The sequence below is a fragment of the Mercurialis annua genome, linkage group LG3 (genome assembly GCF_937616625.2).
Source record: "Mercurialis annua linkage group LG3, ddMerAnnu1.2, whole genome shotgun sequence".
Taxonomy (NCBI): domain Eukaryota; kingdom Viridiplantae; phylum Streptophyta; class Magnoliopsida; order Malpighiales; family Euphorbiaceae; genus Mercurialis; species Mercurialis annua.
The window spans coordinates 7,772,901-7,792,887 of record NC_065572.1 but is presented as its reverse complement, the minus strand read 5'-3'; positions in this window follow the sequence as shown (position 1 = coordinate 7,792,887).

Here is a 19,987-nt window from a genome sequence, read left to right as displayed (position 1 = left end):
TGGGAATATCAACCAATAAAAGAGAGTAAACAATATATCATATAATAAGCAACCAACGAGCAATCAAAAGTAACCAATAAGCAACCAAACTGCAACCAATGAGCAACGAAAAAGCAACCAATAAGCAACAAAAGATCAACAAGCAATAAATCAAAATTAAAATTAAATTTAATTTAATTTACATGTATATCTCTTCTCATTCTTTTTAATGTACATCTAATAAATTATTACTTTTGAAATAAATTTATGAATTTAATTTATTTAATTTGTCTAAACTTTTTTATTTATATAATTGATATGGTGGTGGAGGAATAGAGAGCGATTTAATATATATTTGAATCATCATTGTAATTTGTGTCACATCGGAGTTTAATATGTATCAAAATAGGATCAATATACTCAAATCTTATAGAATTTCATTTGTTGAATCTGCAATATTTTTGATGTCGTTATCGTTTATATAACAAGAAAAAAATGATAGAAAAAACGCCACGTCGAATCATTAACATTTGCTATTGTATGGAGTTCTTCTTTTGAAAGAACAATTGCATAGAGTTAGCAGTTAAAAATATATTAAGCTAACATAAAATTTATGTTTAGTAAAGTAGAATAGCAAATAGCTTATTTTAAAATACGACACAATTTATAAACCAAACAAATATAAATAATTAAAAAAAACAAAATCTTACTAAGAAATGAGATAGTTCAGACGAGTAGTAATTTTTAAGAATACATAAATGAAAAAACAAAAGAATTATAAGTGAAGAGTTTTGAATTGGAATTAAAAAATATAAGGTTTAATAGAATAAGTGGTGACACACCAACTCAGAGAGATTTCATTAAAAATATGAGCTCAAATAAAATCAATTCTATTAAAAATACCATATGTTGCTTTTCTTCTTTGATGAAATAGCATTTAATACAACTGATTGTTCTATTTAAATAAATGAGGTATATTTGCAAACAGAACTTTAAAAAAAGGCACGCTTGATATGACTTAAAGTGATAGAGTGTTGTTGCAAATAATTTGAAAAAGAAGGTAAAGGGTGTAATTTCCTCTAAAAACAGTCTAATTTGATAGCCATTTTGAAGAATTTTGGAGCTCGATTAATGGTTCGATTATAAAATTTATAAAACCTAAATATCCAAAGAAACTTAATTTTCTAAAATTATGAAAAAATTTAGGCCTAATGTCTTAAAAAACCCCGACCTTTTAGCCCCTTTTCAATCATACCCTAACGTTGAAAGTTTGTCAATTTTACCCTATTTTGCATTTTTGTGTTTCAATTGTACTCTGAAAAATTAAATTAACGTCTTTTGCGTTTGGAAATTTGTTTAAAACATTTTACATGTCTCGCATATATTGATTGTATATTTTTAAAATTTATTTAAGTTTAGTTAAATTAATTAAGAATTTAAATTAGTGTTAATTTGATTATGGTTTTTAGTTAGTTTTTAATAAAGGACTTATTTGTACTTTTTTGAATAAAAAAGAATTTAGTTTCATGTTTAGACTTGATTAATTGAATGATTTCATCATTTAAGTAAAAAAATTAACAAAAATTAAAATATTGGGGTACAATTGAAAACGGAAAATTCAAAAGTGGGTAAAATTGACAAATTTTCAACGTCGGGGTGGAATTGAAAAAAAGTTTAAAGGTGAGGGGTTTTTGAGTGATTAGGCCAAAATTTTATATGCAAATTTTTTGGCTTTTCTTTTACTTTGCTTATTAAAAACCTAAAATAAAGAGCACCATTGGTCCATCAAAGATGGTCTAAATTTTTTTTATTTTGGATTTAAAGTTATGGACTTGTCAATAAGCTCAAACCAAGATAAACACTGAAAGCAATCCAAACCAATTAAAAAATTCGGCTAAATATTGAATTGGTATATAACTAATCAATAAAATATTGAATGGTATATATATGCGTTTTGTAGAATTCTGTTAAAGTCATGAGCTTATTTCTTTTCAAACGAGAGATCGAGTATGATGGAACTATTAGTTGCAATGAAATGAGATGATAATTAGAAAAATTTGATTAATTAGACATTGTGAATTATGATTAGAAATAGGAATGAGAGACATAAGAACATGTATATGGTATAAAAAGGAGATGTAAATGACGTAAATGAATGAGATTTAAAGGATGAAGCATGTGAGCAATATTATTTCTTTCTTTTATATGCACATACATTTTGCATGATCCTTTACTAACAATTATTCAGTTTCTTGTTTCATTTCTTTTTATTTCGTCAACATTGTCTCCATTTTCCATTAGATTGCCGGAAAAATGCTTCAATTTTTCTTGAGTTACAGCAAATCTTGCAGTTTCTTGTAACTATAGTAAACGTAAAGAAGAAATATATGATTTAGTGGTCATAATTGGTATTCAAAGGGATGGGATCTCTTTTCAATTGTTTTGAACTGAATAATTTTAATAAAAACAATGATTAATTTTATATAAAATCATCATTTTTATACGTTTTTTTCATTTTAATCACGTCTTTAAAAAGGTGTCATATAAATTCATCGATCTCACCTTTCATCTTTTTGTAAATTTATCACCAATATAAAAAATCGGTATCTTCCTCCTTCCAAATAAATGTCCTAGTTTATCCAATGTCATAATTAAAGCAAAAAACACCTTTATCTTCTTTTTTTTTGTTGATTCCAATTGTCGCGTCACAAAAAGACTCTGAATTTTTATATAGTTGACAGATTTGAGAAAAAAATAAAAGATGGAGAATTTATATGACACCTTTTAAAGAACGTGATTAAAATAAAAAAAAGCCGTGTAAATGTTGTGATTTTATATGAAATTAACTCAAAAAGATTAATATTTGGAAGAATATAGAGAATAAAATAGTGAGCGGTGAATCTCCTAGGATCTTGCCAGATGAGGGCGGCTCTCCTCGCACCCAGTGATGGAATTAAAAGTTTATTTCAGAAAAAATAAAATGTTATTTAGTTGTTTGACCTTTAAAAAAAATAGGTCAAATAATATGTCATTTTTATATATTTTTAAATCTTTTTATACCAAATGGCATTTTGTTGGGTCCAAAATTTTAAAAACAGCCATTCAACTCGTTTAAAAGAAATCGAGTTGTAAATTTTATTATGATTTTGCAAATTTGATTTTGTTTTTGATTAAGTTTTATGGTAAAAGGAAAGACATAAATTTCAAATGTTACTATAGTTTTTCAGAAATAAATAGAAAAAATCTATTTTTTTATCCGTTCCTTAGGAAAAACGATGTAGTTTTGACTAAGTATATTGGAATATATCTCCTTCTCCTCTTATGATTAAAGGTTCATATCCTTAGAAGTTCTTATTCGATTAGAACTATTCTAGTTATAAACATATATATATATATATATGCTTGTAATCAATCTATCATCATTCGATTCAATAATATATTTTCTCTTCTCTAATTATTCACATGGTATCAGAGCAAAATTGATCCTTGATCTCCGCACATATCTTACTATTTTAGGGAGGTGATTTTGGTTATTTTTAACCAAAATCACCTCACACCTCTTTTAAATTTTTGTTTTTTATTATATATTACTGTTTTGTATTCTTCTTCTTTTAATTTTTCTACTCTATATGGACAAGAAAGATGTCGCCGCCGCCATACTCGCTGCCGCCACACTTCAAGTCTCCAATGATATTTTTTTTATATGTTACTAGTTTATTATTGTTTTCTATTTTTTTCTTTTTTTTCTACTTTATATGGAAAAGAAAGATGTTGCCGCCGCCGCACTTCAAGTCTCCATGTTATCTTCACCCTTCGAATCACTCGGGTCTTAAAATTAGCCCGGTGGCTCAGAAAGGCAAAAACTACGAAGAATGTTCTTCGTCCAATTATTGATTGGGACCGACGCAAGTCCTTAAACTGCAAATATTGAAGGAGACCATCAAGTCTTAAAACTGAAAATTATTAATTGGGACCGACGCAAGTCCTTAAACTGCAAATATTAAAGAAGACCATCAAGTCTTAAAACTGAAAATTATCGATTGGCCTAAACACAAGTTTAGTCTTATTGATGGTCGAATTGTTACTATGTTATTGTCCAAGTTGGGCATGATCGATCCTCATGCTCCAACTTGAGGGGGAGTATTGGAATATATCTCCTTCTCCTATTATGATTAAAGGTTCATATCCTTAGAAGTTCTTATTCGATTAGAACTATTCTAGTTATATACATATATATATATATATATATATATATATATATATATATATATATATATATATATGCTTGTAATCAATCTATCATCATTCGATTCAATAATATATTTTCTCTTCACATGGTATCAGAGCAAAATTGATCCTTGATCTCCACACATATCTTACTATTTTAGGGAGGTGATTTTGGTTATTTTTAACCAAAATCACCTCACACCTCTTTTAAATTTTCGTTTTTTATTATATATTACTCTTTTGTATTCTTCTTCTTTTAATTTTTCTACTCTATATGGACAAGAAAGATGTCGCCGCCGCCATACTCGCTGCCGCCACACTTCAAGTCTCCAATGATTATTTTTTATATGTTACTAGTTTATTATTGTTTTCTATTTTTTTTCTTTTTTTCTACTTTATATGGAAAAGAAAGATGTTGCCGCCGCCGCCATACTCGCCGCTGCCGCCGCACTTCAAGTCTCCATGTTATCTTCACCCTTTGAATCACTCGGGTCTTAAAAGTAGCCCGGTGGCTCAGAAAGGCAAAAACTACGAAGAATGTTCTTCGTCCAATTATTGATTGGGACCGACGCAAGTCCTTAAACTGCAAATATTGAAGGAGACCATCAAGTCTTAAAACTGAAAATTATTAATTGGGACCGACGCAAGTCCTTAAACTGCAAATATTAAAGAAGACCATCAAGTCTTAAAACTGAAAATTATCGATTGGCCTAAACACAAGTTTAGTCTTATTGATGGTCGAATTGTTACTATGTTATTGTCCAAGTTGGGCATGATCGATCCTCATGCTCCAACTTGAGGGGGAGTATTGGAATATATCTCCTTCTCCTATTATGATTAAAGGTTCATATCCTTAGAAGTTCTTATTCGATTAGAACTATTCTAGTTATATACATATATATATATATATATATATATGCTTGTAATCAATCTATCATCATTCGATTCAATAATATATTTTCTCTTCTCTAATTATTCACATGGTATATTATTGAATCGAATGATGATAGTGTAATACCCCGTGTTTTTTCGGCTAGTTCCGATGAACTTTCCAATATACCTTGGATTTGTTTGAGTTGGTTTGACTTCTCGAAAACATGGTTTGAAGGTTCATGACCTCTTGAATGATGTTTTATGATGTTTTGAGTGTGGTTTGGGTCATCGGATCGATTCTGAGCCTAAAGTCAAATTTCACATTTTTCCTTCTTGGGCAGAAAAGTTAGCGGTCGCCAACTTTAGTTAGCACGACGTGCACCAGTGAGGTGCACGACGTGCACCCAAGGTGCACGACGTGCACAAGGGGGGTGCACGACGTGCACCACCCCTCTTTTGAAGGGAATGACCCTAAAAACCTAATTTGATGATTCCCCATCCCGATATCGACTCCCGGACTCCGAAAATGCGAGATTCGGACGTAAAACGAGTAAATTATGACTAGTTGTTTGGGATAAGTTAGTTTATGGATATCAATTGGTTTCATTGAGAAAACCTATATTCTCTATTGAGAATTGAATTGAAAAGTGTTAAGAAATGAGAGAAGAATGATTCGTTTATCGGAAAAGATTACGTTTGAAGCACGACGGCTTATGTTTTGTGTCTTGTCGTGTCTCGAGTCTAGAGTCAATCTTAGAATAGGATTCTGATGTGAGTCAAATGTTTTGAAATTGTGTTAGATCCAGCGAGGCAAGAAGGAGCTGGACCAGGAGCTCGGGAAGCTTGACGTTCTAAAGCCCCGACGTATTTTTGGATAAGCGTTTTCTGTGAGTTTATACGATTTGCTTTTGAAGTATTTATTCAAGCAACTATTTTATATTGCTTTCTATTTGAATTGCATGATTTATATATTAAATCTTTATGTGAATTGCACATATGCTTGATTTGAAACCAGTATTGATCCGATGGAACGTGCTACCTATTGAGCGGCAATAGGACTGTGTGATCACCAGTTTTGATTTGATACAGCTGTGAATATGATTAAGTACATGAATTCTGAAGGTAGATGTATGATTGTGATACGAGAGTGAACTCGGTTACAGTGTAACCTGAGCCCCGTATCTAGTGGGTTAAACCCACCACTGGGATTAAGAGAAGTGTCGCGACTGACGTGGTAGAGTGTGAATACTCCCGGGTCGGACTATTGGATAAGTCTTCCTCTGAGTATATATGGTTAACATATTTGAGGATTAGGGTTTCAATCGGATCTTGTACTTGGCTGCATATGATTGATTACGACTTTATGTTTTATTTGAATACTTATCAGTAAATGTATGAACTCACTCAGTATATTCCCATATACTGACCCCTCACAGATTTCCTTTCAGGATAAAGACGCTTTGACGCAACGGACTTCTATCCTACTTCCAGAAGTCTGTATTTTTGAGTATGTAAAGAAACAGTACTTTACTCTTAGAGCTGCAGTAGATAAGTGTTTTGTAAGTCAGCTTGTATGTATAGTTTTCTGTAAATATAACTTTAACGTTTTAAAGTTCTAAACGTTTTACGCTTGCTGCGTTATATATATTGTGACTGCCAGAGGATATGTGTACCTGGCATGTGTGCTTCTGCATGACACGTGACTGCTTATGTCATGCATGACGTTTGTGTTTTGCAAAAAATTATTTTACGTTTTTAGGCTTGCTACGGGTTTCGGAGCAACCACTCCCATTCCCTAGCGCCGGTCTCGGCTCTGAGATTGGGTCGTGACATTAGCGGTCGCCAACTACTTTGCGGCCGCGAACTATAGTTCGCGGTCGCCAACTTGCACTGTACAGTTCGCCGTTTTTCTATAAATACCACCTTATTCGACCTAAATCAATTTTGAACTTTTCTTAAAATCCTATTGCGGCTGTCACTCTCAGATTATCATCTCCTATTGATTCCTCAACCTATTTTCTTCAATTGTAAGTATTTTAATCAACTATTTCAACAATTAATCCCTTAAAACTCATTCAATCGATTTCTTATTAATTGTTCTCTATTATATGTTGCTATAGGCTGAATTGAGTTATTATTTTTCTGGGTTTTCTCTATTGGATCATTATTAATCTATTTCAAGAGGTTAGTGGTTCTAATCCTTTGCTTTGAATTGTAGAGATTGTTAGATATTGGTTTACTTTATTACTTTGGGTGATATAGCATGTTGTATATTCTGTTTTGACTTGATTGAAATCTGAGATTTCATACTTTGGGTGTTGTTGTTGTTAATTGTTGATGTTCTTACTTGATTAGCTTGGAATCATTGTTTAGACTAAGGGCTATGTGATTTGGTATGTGGTTATGAATTAAATTATGTTTCTCTTTCTATAAAAATATGGAAATACGTATATAAATTGGTAATAGGTGGCTAGTTAAGAATCTTACATTGGGTGACTTGAGATCATTGGCTAGACTTAAGTGTGGTACTAAATTGTAGGTTTCTATAAGTAATCCGATGTTTTAAAGGCATATAAATGTGGCTGGAAATTATCTTTTCAAAAGGGTTATTTTGATACTTCTAATACGTTGGGCTAATTGATTGCATTGGAAATTGTTGGACAAATCGTTTATAAGTTAAGATAAGTTATCATTGTTTTGATAGTGGATTAAAAAGGTAATTTCAAATCTGAATTGGTTGGTTTATAATTGTTCATAATCATTGTTGTATCTATTTAATGTGATTTAACACGTTGTGTTTATTTGGGTAATCTTTTGCCAAATGTTGGCTTAAGTGTTGGCATGTTGTTACAATTGGATTGTTAGTGATGTTAAGTGTTGAGTTCCTTTATTTCAAGTTAATATTATTATAAAGATATTCCGGATTTTTAAAGTTGGTTTATACATTGGTTTTGGATGGGTTAGACTTTGGTCGCCCGACATGTGGGAAGAAATTGAGCATAGTGATGACTCAGTTGACTCACTACTTTGGAATCGCTTATTTGAAATAAAGTTGATTTGGACTTTTTCCCACTCCGGTTTATGTTTTAAAGATCGGGAACTCAACTTAACTTGACTTGTTGTTGGCTTGTTATTTTATTGAGTGTTGTGTTTATTTTGATGGGCTTTACCTTGACTTGTCGTTTGTGCTAGTCATGTGTGGTGTCTAGTACTCTTTAGAGTTAGAGTTTGTTTTTAATTATTATTTATACCTTGTTTAGACCCGTCGACCGTTCGTACTTCAGAGACGAACCATGATTAGATTGCTTGCGAGGTTGTCACGTGGATTAGCAAACAGTGAGTTTGTACTTACTATTTACCGCTTTATTAAGTAAATTGTTATTTTAATATTAAATATATATACTGTATGTATATTTCGAACTGTTTTTATATTATGGCTCTTAGTTGGAACATGCTACCTAATGGGCATCATTAGGACTGCGTGCGCACCAGTATTGATCTGGGTAAGATATATATGGAAATGTGGTAACTCGGTGTGAGCATAGCTCTCGGGACCAGGTAGAGTAACTCGGTGTAGTTCGGCTCTCGGGACTCTGGTATAAGTGTGGTCAGTGGTAACTCGGTGTAGCTCAGCTCTCGGGACTAGACCTATTGGATTACGTTTATTATTTAGAATTGTGGATTAGGGTTCCAACTATTATTCGTAATATCGTTATTAAATGTTTTAAACGATTTTAAAGGTTTTCCACTTAATAAATGTAGATAGTGGTATAGACTCATCTCAGTATATCTGACCCCGTTGTTTTCCCAATTTTTCCCAGGGTTATGATCTGAGAGAGTCTGGTGATCTCCGCATTTTACTTTTCCTCGGAGGTTCCATTTATTTTTGATAAACTGTAAAACTGTTTTATTCTTAGACCGCAGTAATAACTAGACGTCTTTATTGTTATTATTATTATATATTTTGTCGGATTAGTTCGACTGGTTATATTGCTTTGGCATGTTATATCATTTACATTGATTTATGATAAATCTATATTAAACTCGGAATTCGACAAGCATGTTATATTAACTGTTGAATATTATAACTGCTAGATTTAGGCTGAAGTCTCGGTTGCCCCCGAGCATTGGTTTTCTGCAGGTTTATGTGTTTATATGTTAAATGAAAGGCTAGCTACGGGTTTCGGTACTACATTACCCATACCCTAGTGCCGGTCGCGATTCATGAAAATGGGTCGTGACAGATAGATTGATTACAAGCATATATATATATATGTATATAACTAGAATAGTTCTAATCGAATAAGAACTTCTAAGGATATGAACCTTTAATCATAATAGGAGAAGGAGATATATTCCAATAAAGTAAAAAAAAACTTTGTTTTGATTTCAAAAATATCTAACATAAAGAGATTAAGGCAATATTGTTTTGCCTCCTTAAAAATTATAACTATATGAACGAGGAATTTGAGCTTAGGAGGCAGCTAAGCTGGCGTGGAGGACAGTAGCCCATTTCAGGGCGTCGATCATGAATATCCCGTCCTCTTTCACCTTCCATTTCCGCCCCTACCCGACCTCTTCTCCCGCCCCTGAATACGATGAGTGTAAATATTGCAATGCCTATGGTTCCTTAGTAGATTAAGCCTGAGTAACAAGACAACTTAAATAGATTTGGGAATGACATGAAAACCATAGATGAGAAGAAGGATAACATCAAAACACAATGGCATATTAAAAAGCTGAAATTAAAACATAAGAAAGCTCATATATAACCCCTTTTACACGGAAGGTAAAACATCGCTATCCGCACTCCGGTGAAAATGACATCCACACCGTTCATTTTTACCCTCTTATAACAAAAGGTGTCTCCCATAAAAATAAAAATAAAACAACTTTTTCCAGTCAATTTTTTCCTAGGAGCCCATTGGTCATTTTTTTAACCTTTCGGTTACTTTTCCTTTCTCTAATATTTGTTCCAAAAAATGAACACAAGTTACGCAGCAAACCTCTTTTGAGCAAAGTATCAATCCGGTCCTTCAATTTATAATATCAAATTAAATCAATACAATTTTATTTTACCTTCTGAATTTGACATAAAAGACAAAATTAAGGATAAGTTTATTGTTTTGAGAAACAAACACTATATATATAAAATTTTGATTTGCTTTACTCCTTCAGATAATGTGAGAATGATTAGAACTAAGATTATGAAAGATTATTGGACAATTTAAAGTTAAAGGAGTGAAATGAATCATAATGATAAGTTATGGTGCTTTTTTTAATATTGTGAAATTAACTTAATTTATATTTATTATTAAATTTATGGGGTAAAATAAACCTTTGCTAGATATTTAATAATTAACTTTCAATCATTTTAATTATTTTAAGATAATTTTTTTAATTTTTAGGATTATTATTTTTAATTTTTAGGTTAACTAAAAATAATATTTTTATTTTTATATCAATTAAAAATAAAATTTGATTATTTCAGTTTTTAAATTTATTTAATTAAAAATAATTTAAAAATATTATTTTTAATTAATTAAAATAATTGAAAATGAATTATTTAATCTTGAACAATAAATTATAGAGAGCGATTAAAGCATCTACTCAACCATTTTATCAAAGGCAAAAATACTGAAAACCCCTCCACCTTTAAACTTTTTTTCAATTCCACCACCACCTAGGAGAATTGTCAATTGCACCCTATTTGGGGTTTTCAGTTTTCACCTCTACCCCAACATTTAAAAAATTGAAAATTTAATTAATTGAAGGATGAAATTGTTAAAATCAACTAAACAGAAGGGTTATATCAATCTTTTTTCTAATTGAAAAAAGGCTTAATGCCTTAAAAAAACCCCGACCTTTCATCCTCTTTTCAATCCTACCCTGACGTTGAAAATTTGTCAATTTTATCTCATTTTACGTGAAGGTATTTTTTTACGATTTTTAATTTTTTTGAAAAAATATTATTTGTTAAATTTTAAGATTTTTAATTTTTTTCGATTAAAAATTTACGGTTTTAATTTTATAAAGTTATTCATAATTAATATAAATTAGAAAAATTATTAATTGTTGAATTTTACAAAGAAGGTCGTTTTATATTATTAATAACATTAACGTTTAATTAGTATATAGGTTAAAAATGAAGTATCATTTTAAACTTTTTTACAAAGGCAAAGAGGTCAATTTAATGGATTAGGGTAGAGGTGAAAACTGAAAACCCCAAATAGGGTGTAATTGACAATTTTTCTAGGTGGTGGTGTAATTGAAAAAAAGTTCAAAGGTGGAGGGGTTTTAAGTATTTTTGCCTTTATCAAATGTTTGAAAAATTGGGATTTGCAAGTTATGGATTTGGCAAAAGAAAAATAAATTAATGTATTCTTTTTACTGTTACAGTGTTGACCATAATAGGGGAAATGGCTTGGCTGTTGCGTCGGTGGTGGTTGGGTGTGGTCAGGCTTTTGGTAAGAATTATGGGGTCAAAGTCAAAAACTGAGGGTGCTTGTGTAGTGTGTGAGCAGCTCTTACTGAACTCTGATTACTTGATAAGTTCTACTGTCAGATTTTTCTGCTGTGATGCTAGTACAGTTTTATTTACATATCGCCATCAAGATCCTGCCACGTGTCCACCTAGGTTGATTTTGCATCTTTTAACCCTTGGATATATGGCTGTTAATCAGGGAAAGATAGTCGGAGACGGTAATTATTTTTACAAAAATATCCATAAAATAAATCTTAACGTTTTTATTTTATAACAATTTAATTTTATAATTCAAAATATTATAAAATAAATTCTAACTTTTTTATTTTTTTGTATTTTATAGTCTAATTATTTTTTGGTAGTTTTGTGCATAAGTGGTAGGCATATTAAACACAAATATTGGCATATATTCTTTTAATAAATTGTATTGGCATATTAAATTCAAACATTTTAAAAATATTACAAACAAAATGCTAACTTTTTGCATCTTTGCACTATGTAGTCTAAAAAATGAGACAAAATTATCGAAAAATAAATTTGGACTACAAAATATAAAAATAGAAAATGTTGAAATTTATTTTATAATATTTTAAACAATAGATTAAATCGTTATAAAATTAAAACGTTAATACTTAATTTGCCAGTACTTATTATTTTAAAGGGGGGCAACTTTTACATATTTTAAGTTTAAATTGCTAGTATTAGATATAGTTATAAAATTAAAGTGAATAAATACATTAGTAAAAATAATTAAACATGTAATTTTATTTTAGCATATATAATAATTTTTTGATACAAATTGATAACATTATTTTAAATGTTTTTATTTCAAACTATATGCATGTAATTGTCATTTTATTATATAACTGTCAAATATGCATGAATTAATTATAGTGAAATGTCTAACAAAAATACAAACAACAAGAAAAAATAAAAATTAATAGTATTTCAATAGATAAGGATAGATATAAGATTTTTTTTATTAATTAACTGATTTTAAACATGAACTTACCAAATTACAATTTTAATATTAAAAAGAGTTCTTTGTGATTAAAATGAAATAAAAATAGTGATTTTATATAATAAAAACCCTTCATTTTTTTATAAAATAGTGGTTTCTTACAAGAGAAAATTACACCATATAACCCAAAAAATAAAATATTTATATTAATCACTCAGGTTTTTTGTTTCTTGCAATAATCACCCAATTTTAAAAATCTCTTTGCATGCGTACCTTTTTATTTTTCTTTTCCTATTTTATCCCTCATGTGTATGTTGCTATTGTGTGTGTATTACACACAATCAATTCCTTTTCTTCTCCTCTAAAAGCCTACTGTATATATAATCATGGTCGCCGGTGGTTGTTCTGCAATCTATGGTGGTTCTATTATTGATTATGTAATAAGAACCGAATTTTTGTTCTTCTCAGAGTGATAATAAATGAAAATTGATTTTAATTTTATTATTGATTTGTTGATGTTAACTTCCGTCGTCACTTTTCTTCTATGATTGTCAAGTACCGGCATATATGCACCATAGAGAATGCATTTCTTATAATGAACGAGTCTGATTAAAGAAACGAGTTGACATTTCAATTTCTCATCAATTTGATTAAAATGGGTAACTGTACATTTATGATTTGGGAGGAGAAAATGTGAATTTGATATTAGATAGGTGATTTGGCTTCTTCTAATAAATCTTGCCATGTACATTAGAGATGGTTTTTTGATTTTTGATAAATAAAGCTGAACTTTGTTGTTCAGATATCTGTTTTAAATTCTTCACTCATAGATTTTCTAATTTCTATGTTATGTTTATGTATATTTCCTTCAAATCAATTTCTTATTTATTATAAATCCATATATGAGTATACTGCCCATCAATTGGAGCTAATCATTAGCTTAGCATGGTAAGTGGTTACTAATTATCAATTTATAAGCCATATGCAGGTGGAGGTGGACTGAAATACTGGAATTGATATGCTTTTCATGGTGAAAGATGAAAGACATCCTTAAAAAGAGGAAATCTTTTTACTCTTAAAAATGTTTAAAATGAGCATGTATTACCGGTTATCTTGAGACTTTTGAAAAACAAAACAAAATAGAAAAAAATTAAGAAATTGGAGGTATTTTACAGTTTCTTGATGAAGCAAAATTATGAAAATAATATAATGTTTCAAAATTTTCCATATAATGTTGTGTTAAAACTCCACCAGAGAGATGAAGGCTAATTGGTGTTCATATAAACTAAATTTGAATTTAATATAATATAAATTAAAATAATTTTTTAATAAACTGATAAAGAAATGTTGAAATTAATTTATTAAACATTTACTTTATTGAAAATGAACTTGTCGAGTGACAATTAACTAATAATAACTAAAAATCAACCTGATGTGAACCTATATCAACTGAAATAATTTAATTCAATTTTAATAAAATGTGTCGTGTTGTTCTTTACAATTTTAAATGACATTCTATATTGAGAGAATTTTGAGATTTAGTGTAATGTACAGATTGAATATCTCTTTTAAATGAAATGTAATCGACAGTTTATAAAACCGAAAATCAACCTAATATGAACCTTATGTGAACATAAATCAACTGAACTACCTTAATTCAATTTTTAATAAAATTTATTTTGCTGCTTTTTACAATCTTAAATGCAATTTTATATAAAGAGAATTTTGAGATTTAGTTTAATCACAAATTGAATTCCCTTTTAAATGAAATATATTTGAAAGTATATAAAACCGAAAATTAACCTGATGTGAACCTATATCAAATGAACTATTTTGATTGAATTTTTAATAAAATTTGTTTGAATACTCTTTATAATTTAAATGACATATTATATAGAGAGAATTTTGGGATTTAGTGTAATATACAAATTGAATATCGCTTTTAACTGAAATATATTTGACAGTCGATAAAACCAAAAATCAACCTGATGTGAACTGGATGTGAACCTATATCAACTGAACTAACTTAATTCAATTTAATTTTAATAAAATTTGTCTTACTCTTTACAATCTCTAGATCTCCTTCTTTGCAATCATTTTAATTCCAATTGTTTGTTTGACAAATTGAATGATTTATCTTTATCAACATAAATAAAAATATACTATTTAATAATTGTAATTTTGAAATCAATTTGAAGTAAAATATATACTGACTAGAAGTGAAATAAACTCAATATGAACTTAATATGAACGTAATGTGAACTTAACGTAAATTAATCTAAAATAAATCTCTACTAAACTTATTATACATTTTAAATTAATTTAATCTAATCAAGTTAAGTTATTAAAAATTTATGCCATTGAATTTTTTTTATTAAGTGGCAAATAAACTAATAATTAACTGAAGGTAAACTATTTATTTTTTTATTGAAAGTAAACTAAAAAACGAAAAAATAAACTAACGCTAAATTAATTAAACTAATTGTTAACAAATTAATTATAGGCAAATGATACATGATAATGTCCATATATGTTAAAGAAATTGAAATTCCTGGTATTTTATCGAGAACCACTTGCGTTTCAACATGTGGGTATACTATACCAAATTTGTTGTAGCAGAGAAAGGGCAAATACAGATTTCAACAAAAGAAGAAAGGGCAAATACAAAGAATATACTTTAAGTTACAGAAACAAAGTAAAAGAAGAGGTATAAATGATTTGATTATGAACTTTGACATTGAATACTAAATCTGAAATGAGATGCCTCTGTTACAGAAATTAAAAATGAGATGATGGAAAAGACTTTGCAGTGGCTTGTTCTGATATCGACGAACACAGCTAAACAAGAGAATTGCCGACATCATTTTCAGTTGTGATTATATTGCTGTGGGTTGGAGAGTGGCAAATTTTTGGGATAGTATTATTTTAAATATGAATTCGATTGGGGTAGAAAAAGATGACAAAATCAAAGAAAAAGATGAATGCAAATCTGAGAAAACCTCACCATCGCCGGAGTACCACCGGATCTCTGGTGGTCAGTGGCCTTTGTAAATAGCAACAACCAATCCAACAGTACTCAATTTGAAAAGAAAGGAATATAAGTATCTGGGGTATAATTGTCCTATTTGTTATACTTTTTAGTTTATTTGGGTTATGAGGGAATAGTGAAAACTTTTTTGTTTTATTGAGAGATTATTGTCAAAATAAAAAAACTGAGGTAAAAACATTAGACTAGACCATTTTTAGGGGATTTGTGTAAATTACCCTTCTTACAATTAAAGGTAAGAGTTTGAAAGAAGAAAATGTATCTAAAAGCTTTATTAGAGCCATTATCAGTCCTCATCTCTTCCTTCCGGGGAGTGCGTCTCTCCTGGAAGCTACCACTCCGTCTCTGGTGAGTGTGTGTCTTCCGTTACACAACCTTCACTCGATTTATATACATCCAAAAAAAACAATGGCGAAATTGACTTAGAAAAAGAGATTGATTATTTGAATATAAAAATATTGGCCGAGTATGTGTCGTCCGAAGACATGACATCATGTTTATTTTCAACATTTTAACTCATACCAACTTCATAGTTATATGGAGTTGGTTATGCAGACATTGGAACTTGATTTGTTGAAAATACCAGTAATGAGAAATCATTTGCTTGTAGCAATCTACTTTTAGATTTAAAGCTCAAAGTAAGAGGAGAAATCCTTTACTTTTCTAGTTTTCAATCAGCAAGATTCAAGTCAAAGGAAAACAGATTTAAAGCTCAAATCATTTGTAAGTATCATGTTTTTCCTTTCGATTTAGATTTAATTTTTCAATCAAAATTTCATTGTTAATTTGAAGTAAAAATCAATTGCAAATTTAAGATTCCTCATCTTATATTTGAAATTTCAGATCATTTGTTTTTGAAAATTGAAATCATCTACAAATTTCAGCTGAAGTATTGTTTTTCTATTTACTACCGGATTGACATTCTTTCTTCCACAATCGCAGAGGATTAACAATTTGAAGCACACAAAGCCTAAGTTATGAGAGAAATAGTTGCCCTTTAAACTAAAGACCATCATTGAGCTCAGATCTCTTTTTATAATCTCATTTTATATTCAGAATGTGGATTTTTGACGTAACAATTCCTATTTGCGAAAAAAGTCCCCATATAATGCCCCTCTGAAATGAAAATTTCTTTTAATGCAAGACCCACCAACCCGCAATCTTAGATTGCAGATTGATTACCGATCCGCAATTGCGGATTCTCTATTAACCAAACGGATTGTGGATTCTCTATTAACCAAACGGATTAACACCAATTTGCAATCTTAGATTGCAGATTAGCGCCATTTTTGTTTAATATTGAAGTTCAGAAGCTATTCAAACTTCACATACCCCACTACTTCTAAAATCCATTCAGTCCACTCATATGTTTCAATTGTTCAATGCTTTTTTTTTCTATATAAAACTGATTTTGTTTTAAGTCTAACCTTTTTTGTTCATATAGTTTTTTGATCTTTTGTAGTAATATCATCTGACTCGTAGAAAAGCGATATATCTCATTTTTATATGTCATATAATAAGTTTATATCGTAATTTTAACTCCATTTTATGTGAAAAATCTTCAATTGTTCAAAAAAAAATTAAATTAATGAGTATAGTTCTAAATACAATTTATAAACATCATTAATAAAGATAAAACAAAAAAAAATAATATTAATAATTTTTTTAATTCATATATAAAAAATATATATCAGCTGGATAGAGTAAATAATTAATAAAATATGTATATTTTTTAATTTTAGTCATAGTTTAAATTCTTCCTGTAACATCTTTTATTGTTGAAATAATAAAATGATTAGTAATTGGATGTTATGACACGTCATCATCTGAACGATTGGATTATTTTCATATAGACGCATTTATTATAAAAATCTTGTGTGTGATAGAAATAACAAATTGAATTCCCATTTATTATTTCTATCACACACGAGAATTTAATTGTTATTTCTATTTTCGTATACCAATTCTAAAATTATTTTAATATTTATTGTCAAAAAATACATACTAGCATCATTATTTTTCTAATATAACAGTACAATTTTAAAAATAGAACATATTTTAGTTTTTTCTTAAGCGAAAACAGATGAAAAATATACTCCATTTTTGTTTGCTATTTTTTTTATAATTTTTAATGTTCTAAACAATGTAATTTTTATATCATTAATATGTGTTTTTTTTATTCTTGATATTAAAAACTTGATATATATAAAAATAAAAAATAGACAAACAAAATAAAGAGGATGTAGATATCTTAAAAAATTGAGATATTAATGTTAAAAAAATAAGAATTCATTTGGTGAATAATAAATTTGAAAAAAATTGAGACACTGTTGGCGTATTTTGTTCCCTGTTTATATGTAAGCTATTAAAATAGCAAATAAAAATAATGACATTATTGGACTGTCGGAATCGAAACACCACCAATCCGCAATCTTAGGTTGCGGATTGGTATCCGCAATCTTAGGTTGCGGATTGGTAATCAATCTGCAATCTTATCAATCCGCAATTTAAGATTGCGGATTTGTGGGTTCCAGGCACTAAATGAGAATTTTTTCCGGAGGGGCATTATATGGAATTTATTTTTGCAAATAGGAACCGTTATGTCAAAAACCTTTCAGAATGTAGTGGGTTCCGGAGGGGCATGATCAACCGGTTAGGGTGTGACTGTTCTTGTATGAGATTTTAAGTAAAATTGTAGAATGTAAAATCCTAAACGGAGTATAAAAAAAACCCGAATAAGCAACATTAGTGATTATGAATGAAAAATTAAAGTTCTTTTAAAGTAGCTCGGATCACAAATCGATCATACTCTACTACTCAATTAAAGATTGAGATTTAGAATCCACTAATTAAGATTCACAAGGAGTTTTATAAGCTAACTCCAAATTTAGTGTTTTATAGCTAAACACCAACTAATGAGTTTTCTTAAAGCTAAAACTCTAACCTATAAGGGGCGATTTTCTAAGGTTTATTAAAACTCCACAAATATGGAGTTTACAAGCTTATTCCAAACTATCAACAATAAACAGATCAATGAAGATTTGAGAAAGTGTTGCAGTTTTAAAGTTGTAATTGCTAACCTTGACCAATGCAAATGAGTATCTATTTATATAGCAAATACCTCTTATAAAGCCAAGTAAAGAAGAAACAATCAAAACAACTTTTGCTGGCAGACAGAGGGTCGCGCCCGTGACCCTCTGTCTTGCGCGCCCACGACCTACTTTCTTGTCAGAGAATCTTCAATGGCTAGAGCCACATGTAGGGGTGGACCGAAACCAAAACACCGAATCGAACTGAGGATATGAGTTTGGTTCGGTTTTATAAGATGTTCGGTCGGTTTCGGTTTTTAAAATGGAATAACCAAGATGACCGAACCGACGAAAATATTTTATACATACTATATTCTATAACTAGTTTGTCTAATAATTAGACTGGCTCAGTGGCAACGCGACATTCACCTACTTATAGGAGTAAGAGTTTGACTCCTGCTATTATGATTTTTTTTTCTTTTTAATTTGAAAAGATTGAAAAATATCTCAGTAGGATTCGAACTCATGATAACTTGTTTTTTTAGTTTTGTGCACTTCCACCACCCTACGAATGCTTCAGTTATACTTTTCATTATGCAAATTATATAATTGGTTACCGAAATAACGAACCAAAATATTTATTTATTTCGGTTTTGTTCGGTTTGGTTTTCTTCAGAAAGAACAACCGATCAGTTTGGGTGCATGGTGTCGGTTCGGTAACCGAACCGACCGATGCACACTCCTTGCCACATGTTGGCCATATATTGGAATATCCAAAATACATATGTTGTATCTTCAACGGTCACTAACGTCGTGCCTGTGACACTGTCAAAAAGTTAGGATTTCACCAAAAATTGCGCCAGCAAAAAACCTTCTGAAAATCCAAAGTATGTATTTTTTTTGTTTTCGCTACAAGAATCCAAATTGAATATTGAGTGTCTGGAGATATTCTTACACACTTAAAAAGATGATTATAACACTTATAATTGATTGTCATAATCAAAATAAAGAAGTAAGCAAAGACAAAAGTCCAACCAAATGTATATAATTGCTGCTGTTTTCTATCGCTACTGTTGTTGCGGCTGTTTTTCGCCGCTGATAAATCTGTTGTTATTGTTTTTTTAGTACACCGTTTGTATACTTGTAATATAATTTTGCATACCATCATATTATTTTAGTATATTTTTTCTTTTTCATATGTCAATGTAATTTAAAGATTAAAATAAAAAATATATTAATATTATATCAAAAATATCATTCGTATATTTTTAACATATTTTATTTATATTTTCAGAATGACCGGTTGACTAATTGAGTCAGTTTCAATTGCAAACCAATGTTAATAACTTTTTGTGGTAATACATATATGCATATTGCAAATATACAAT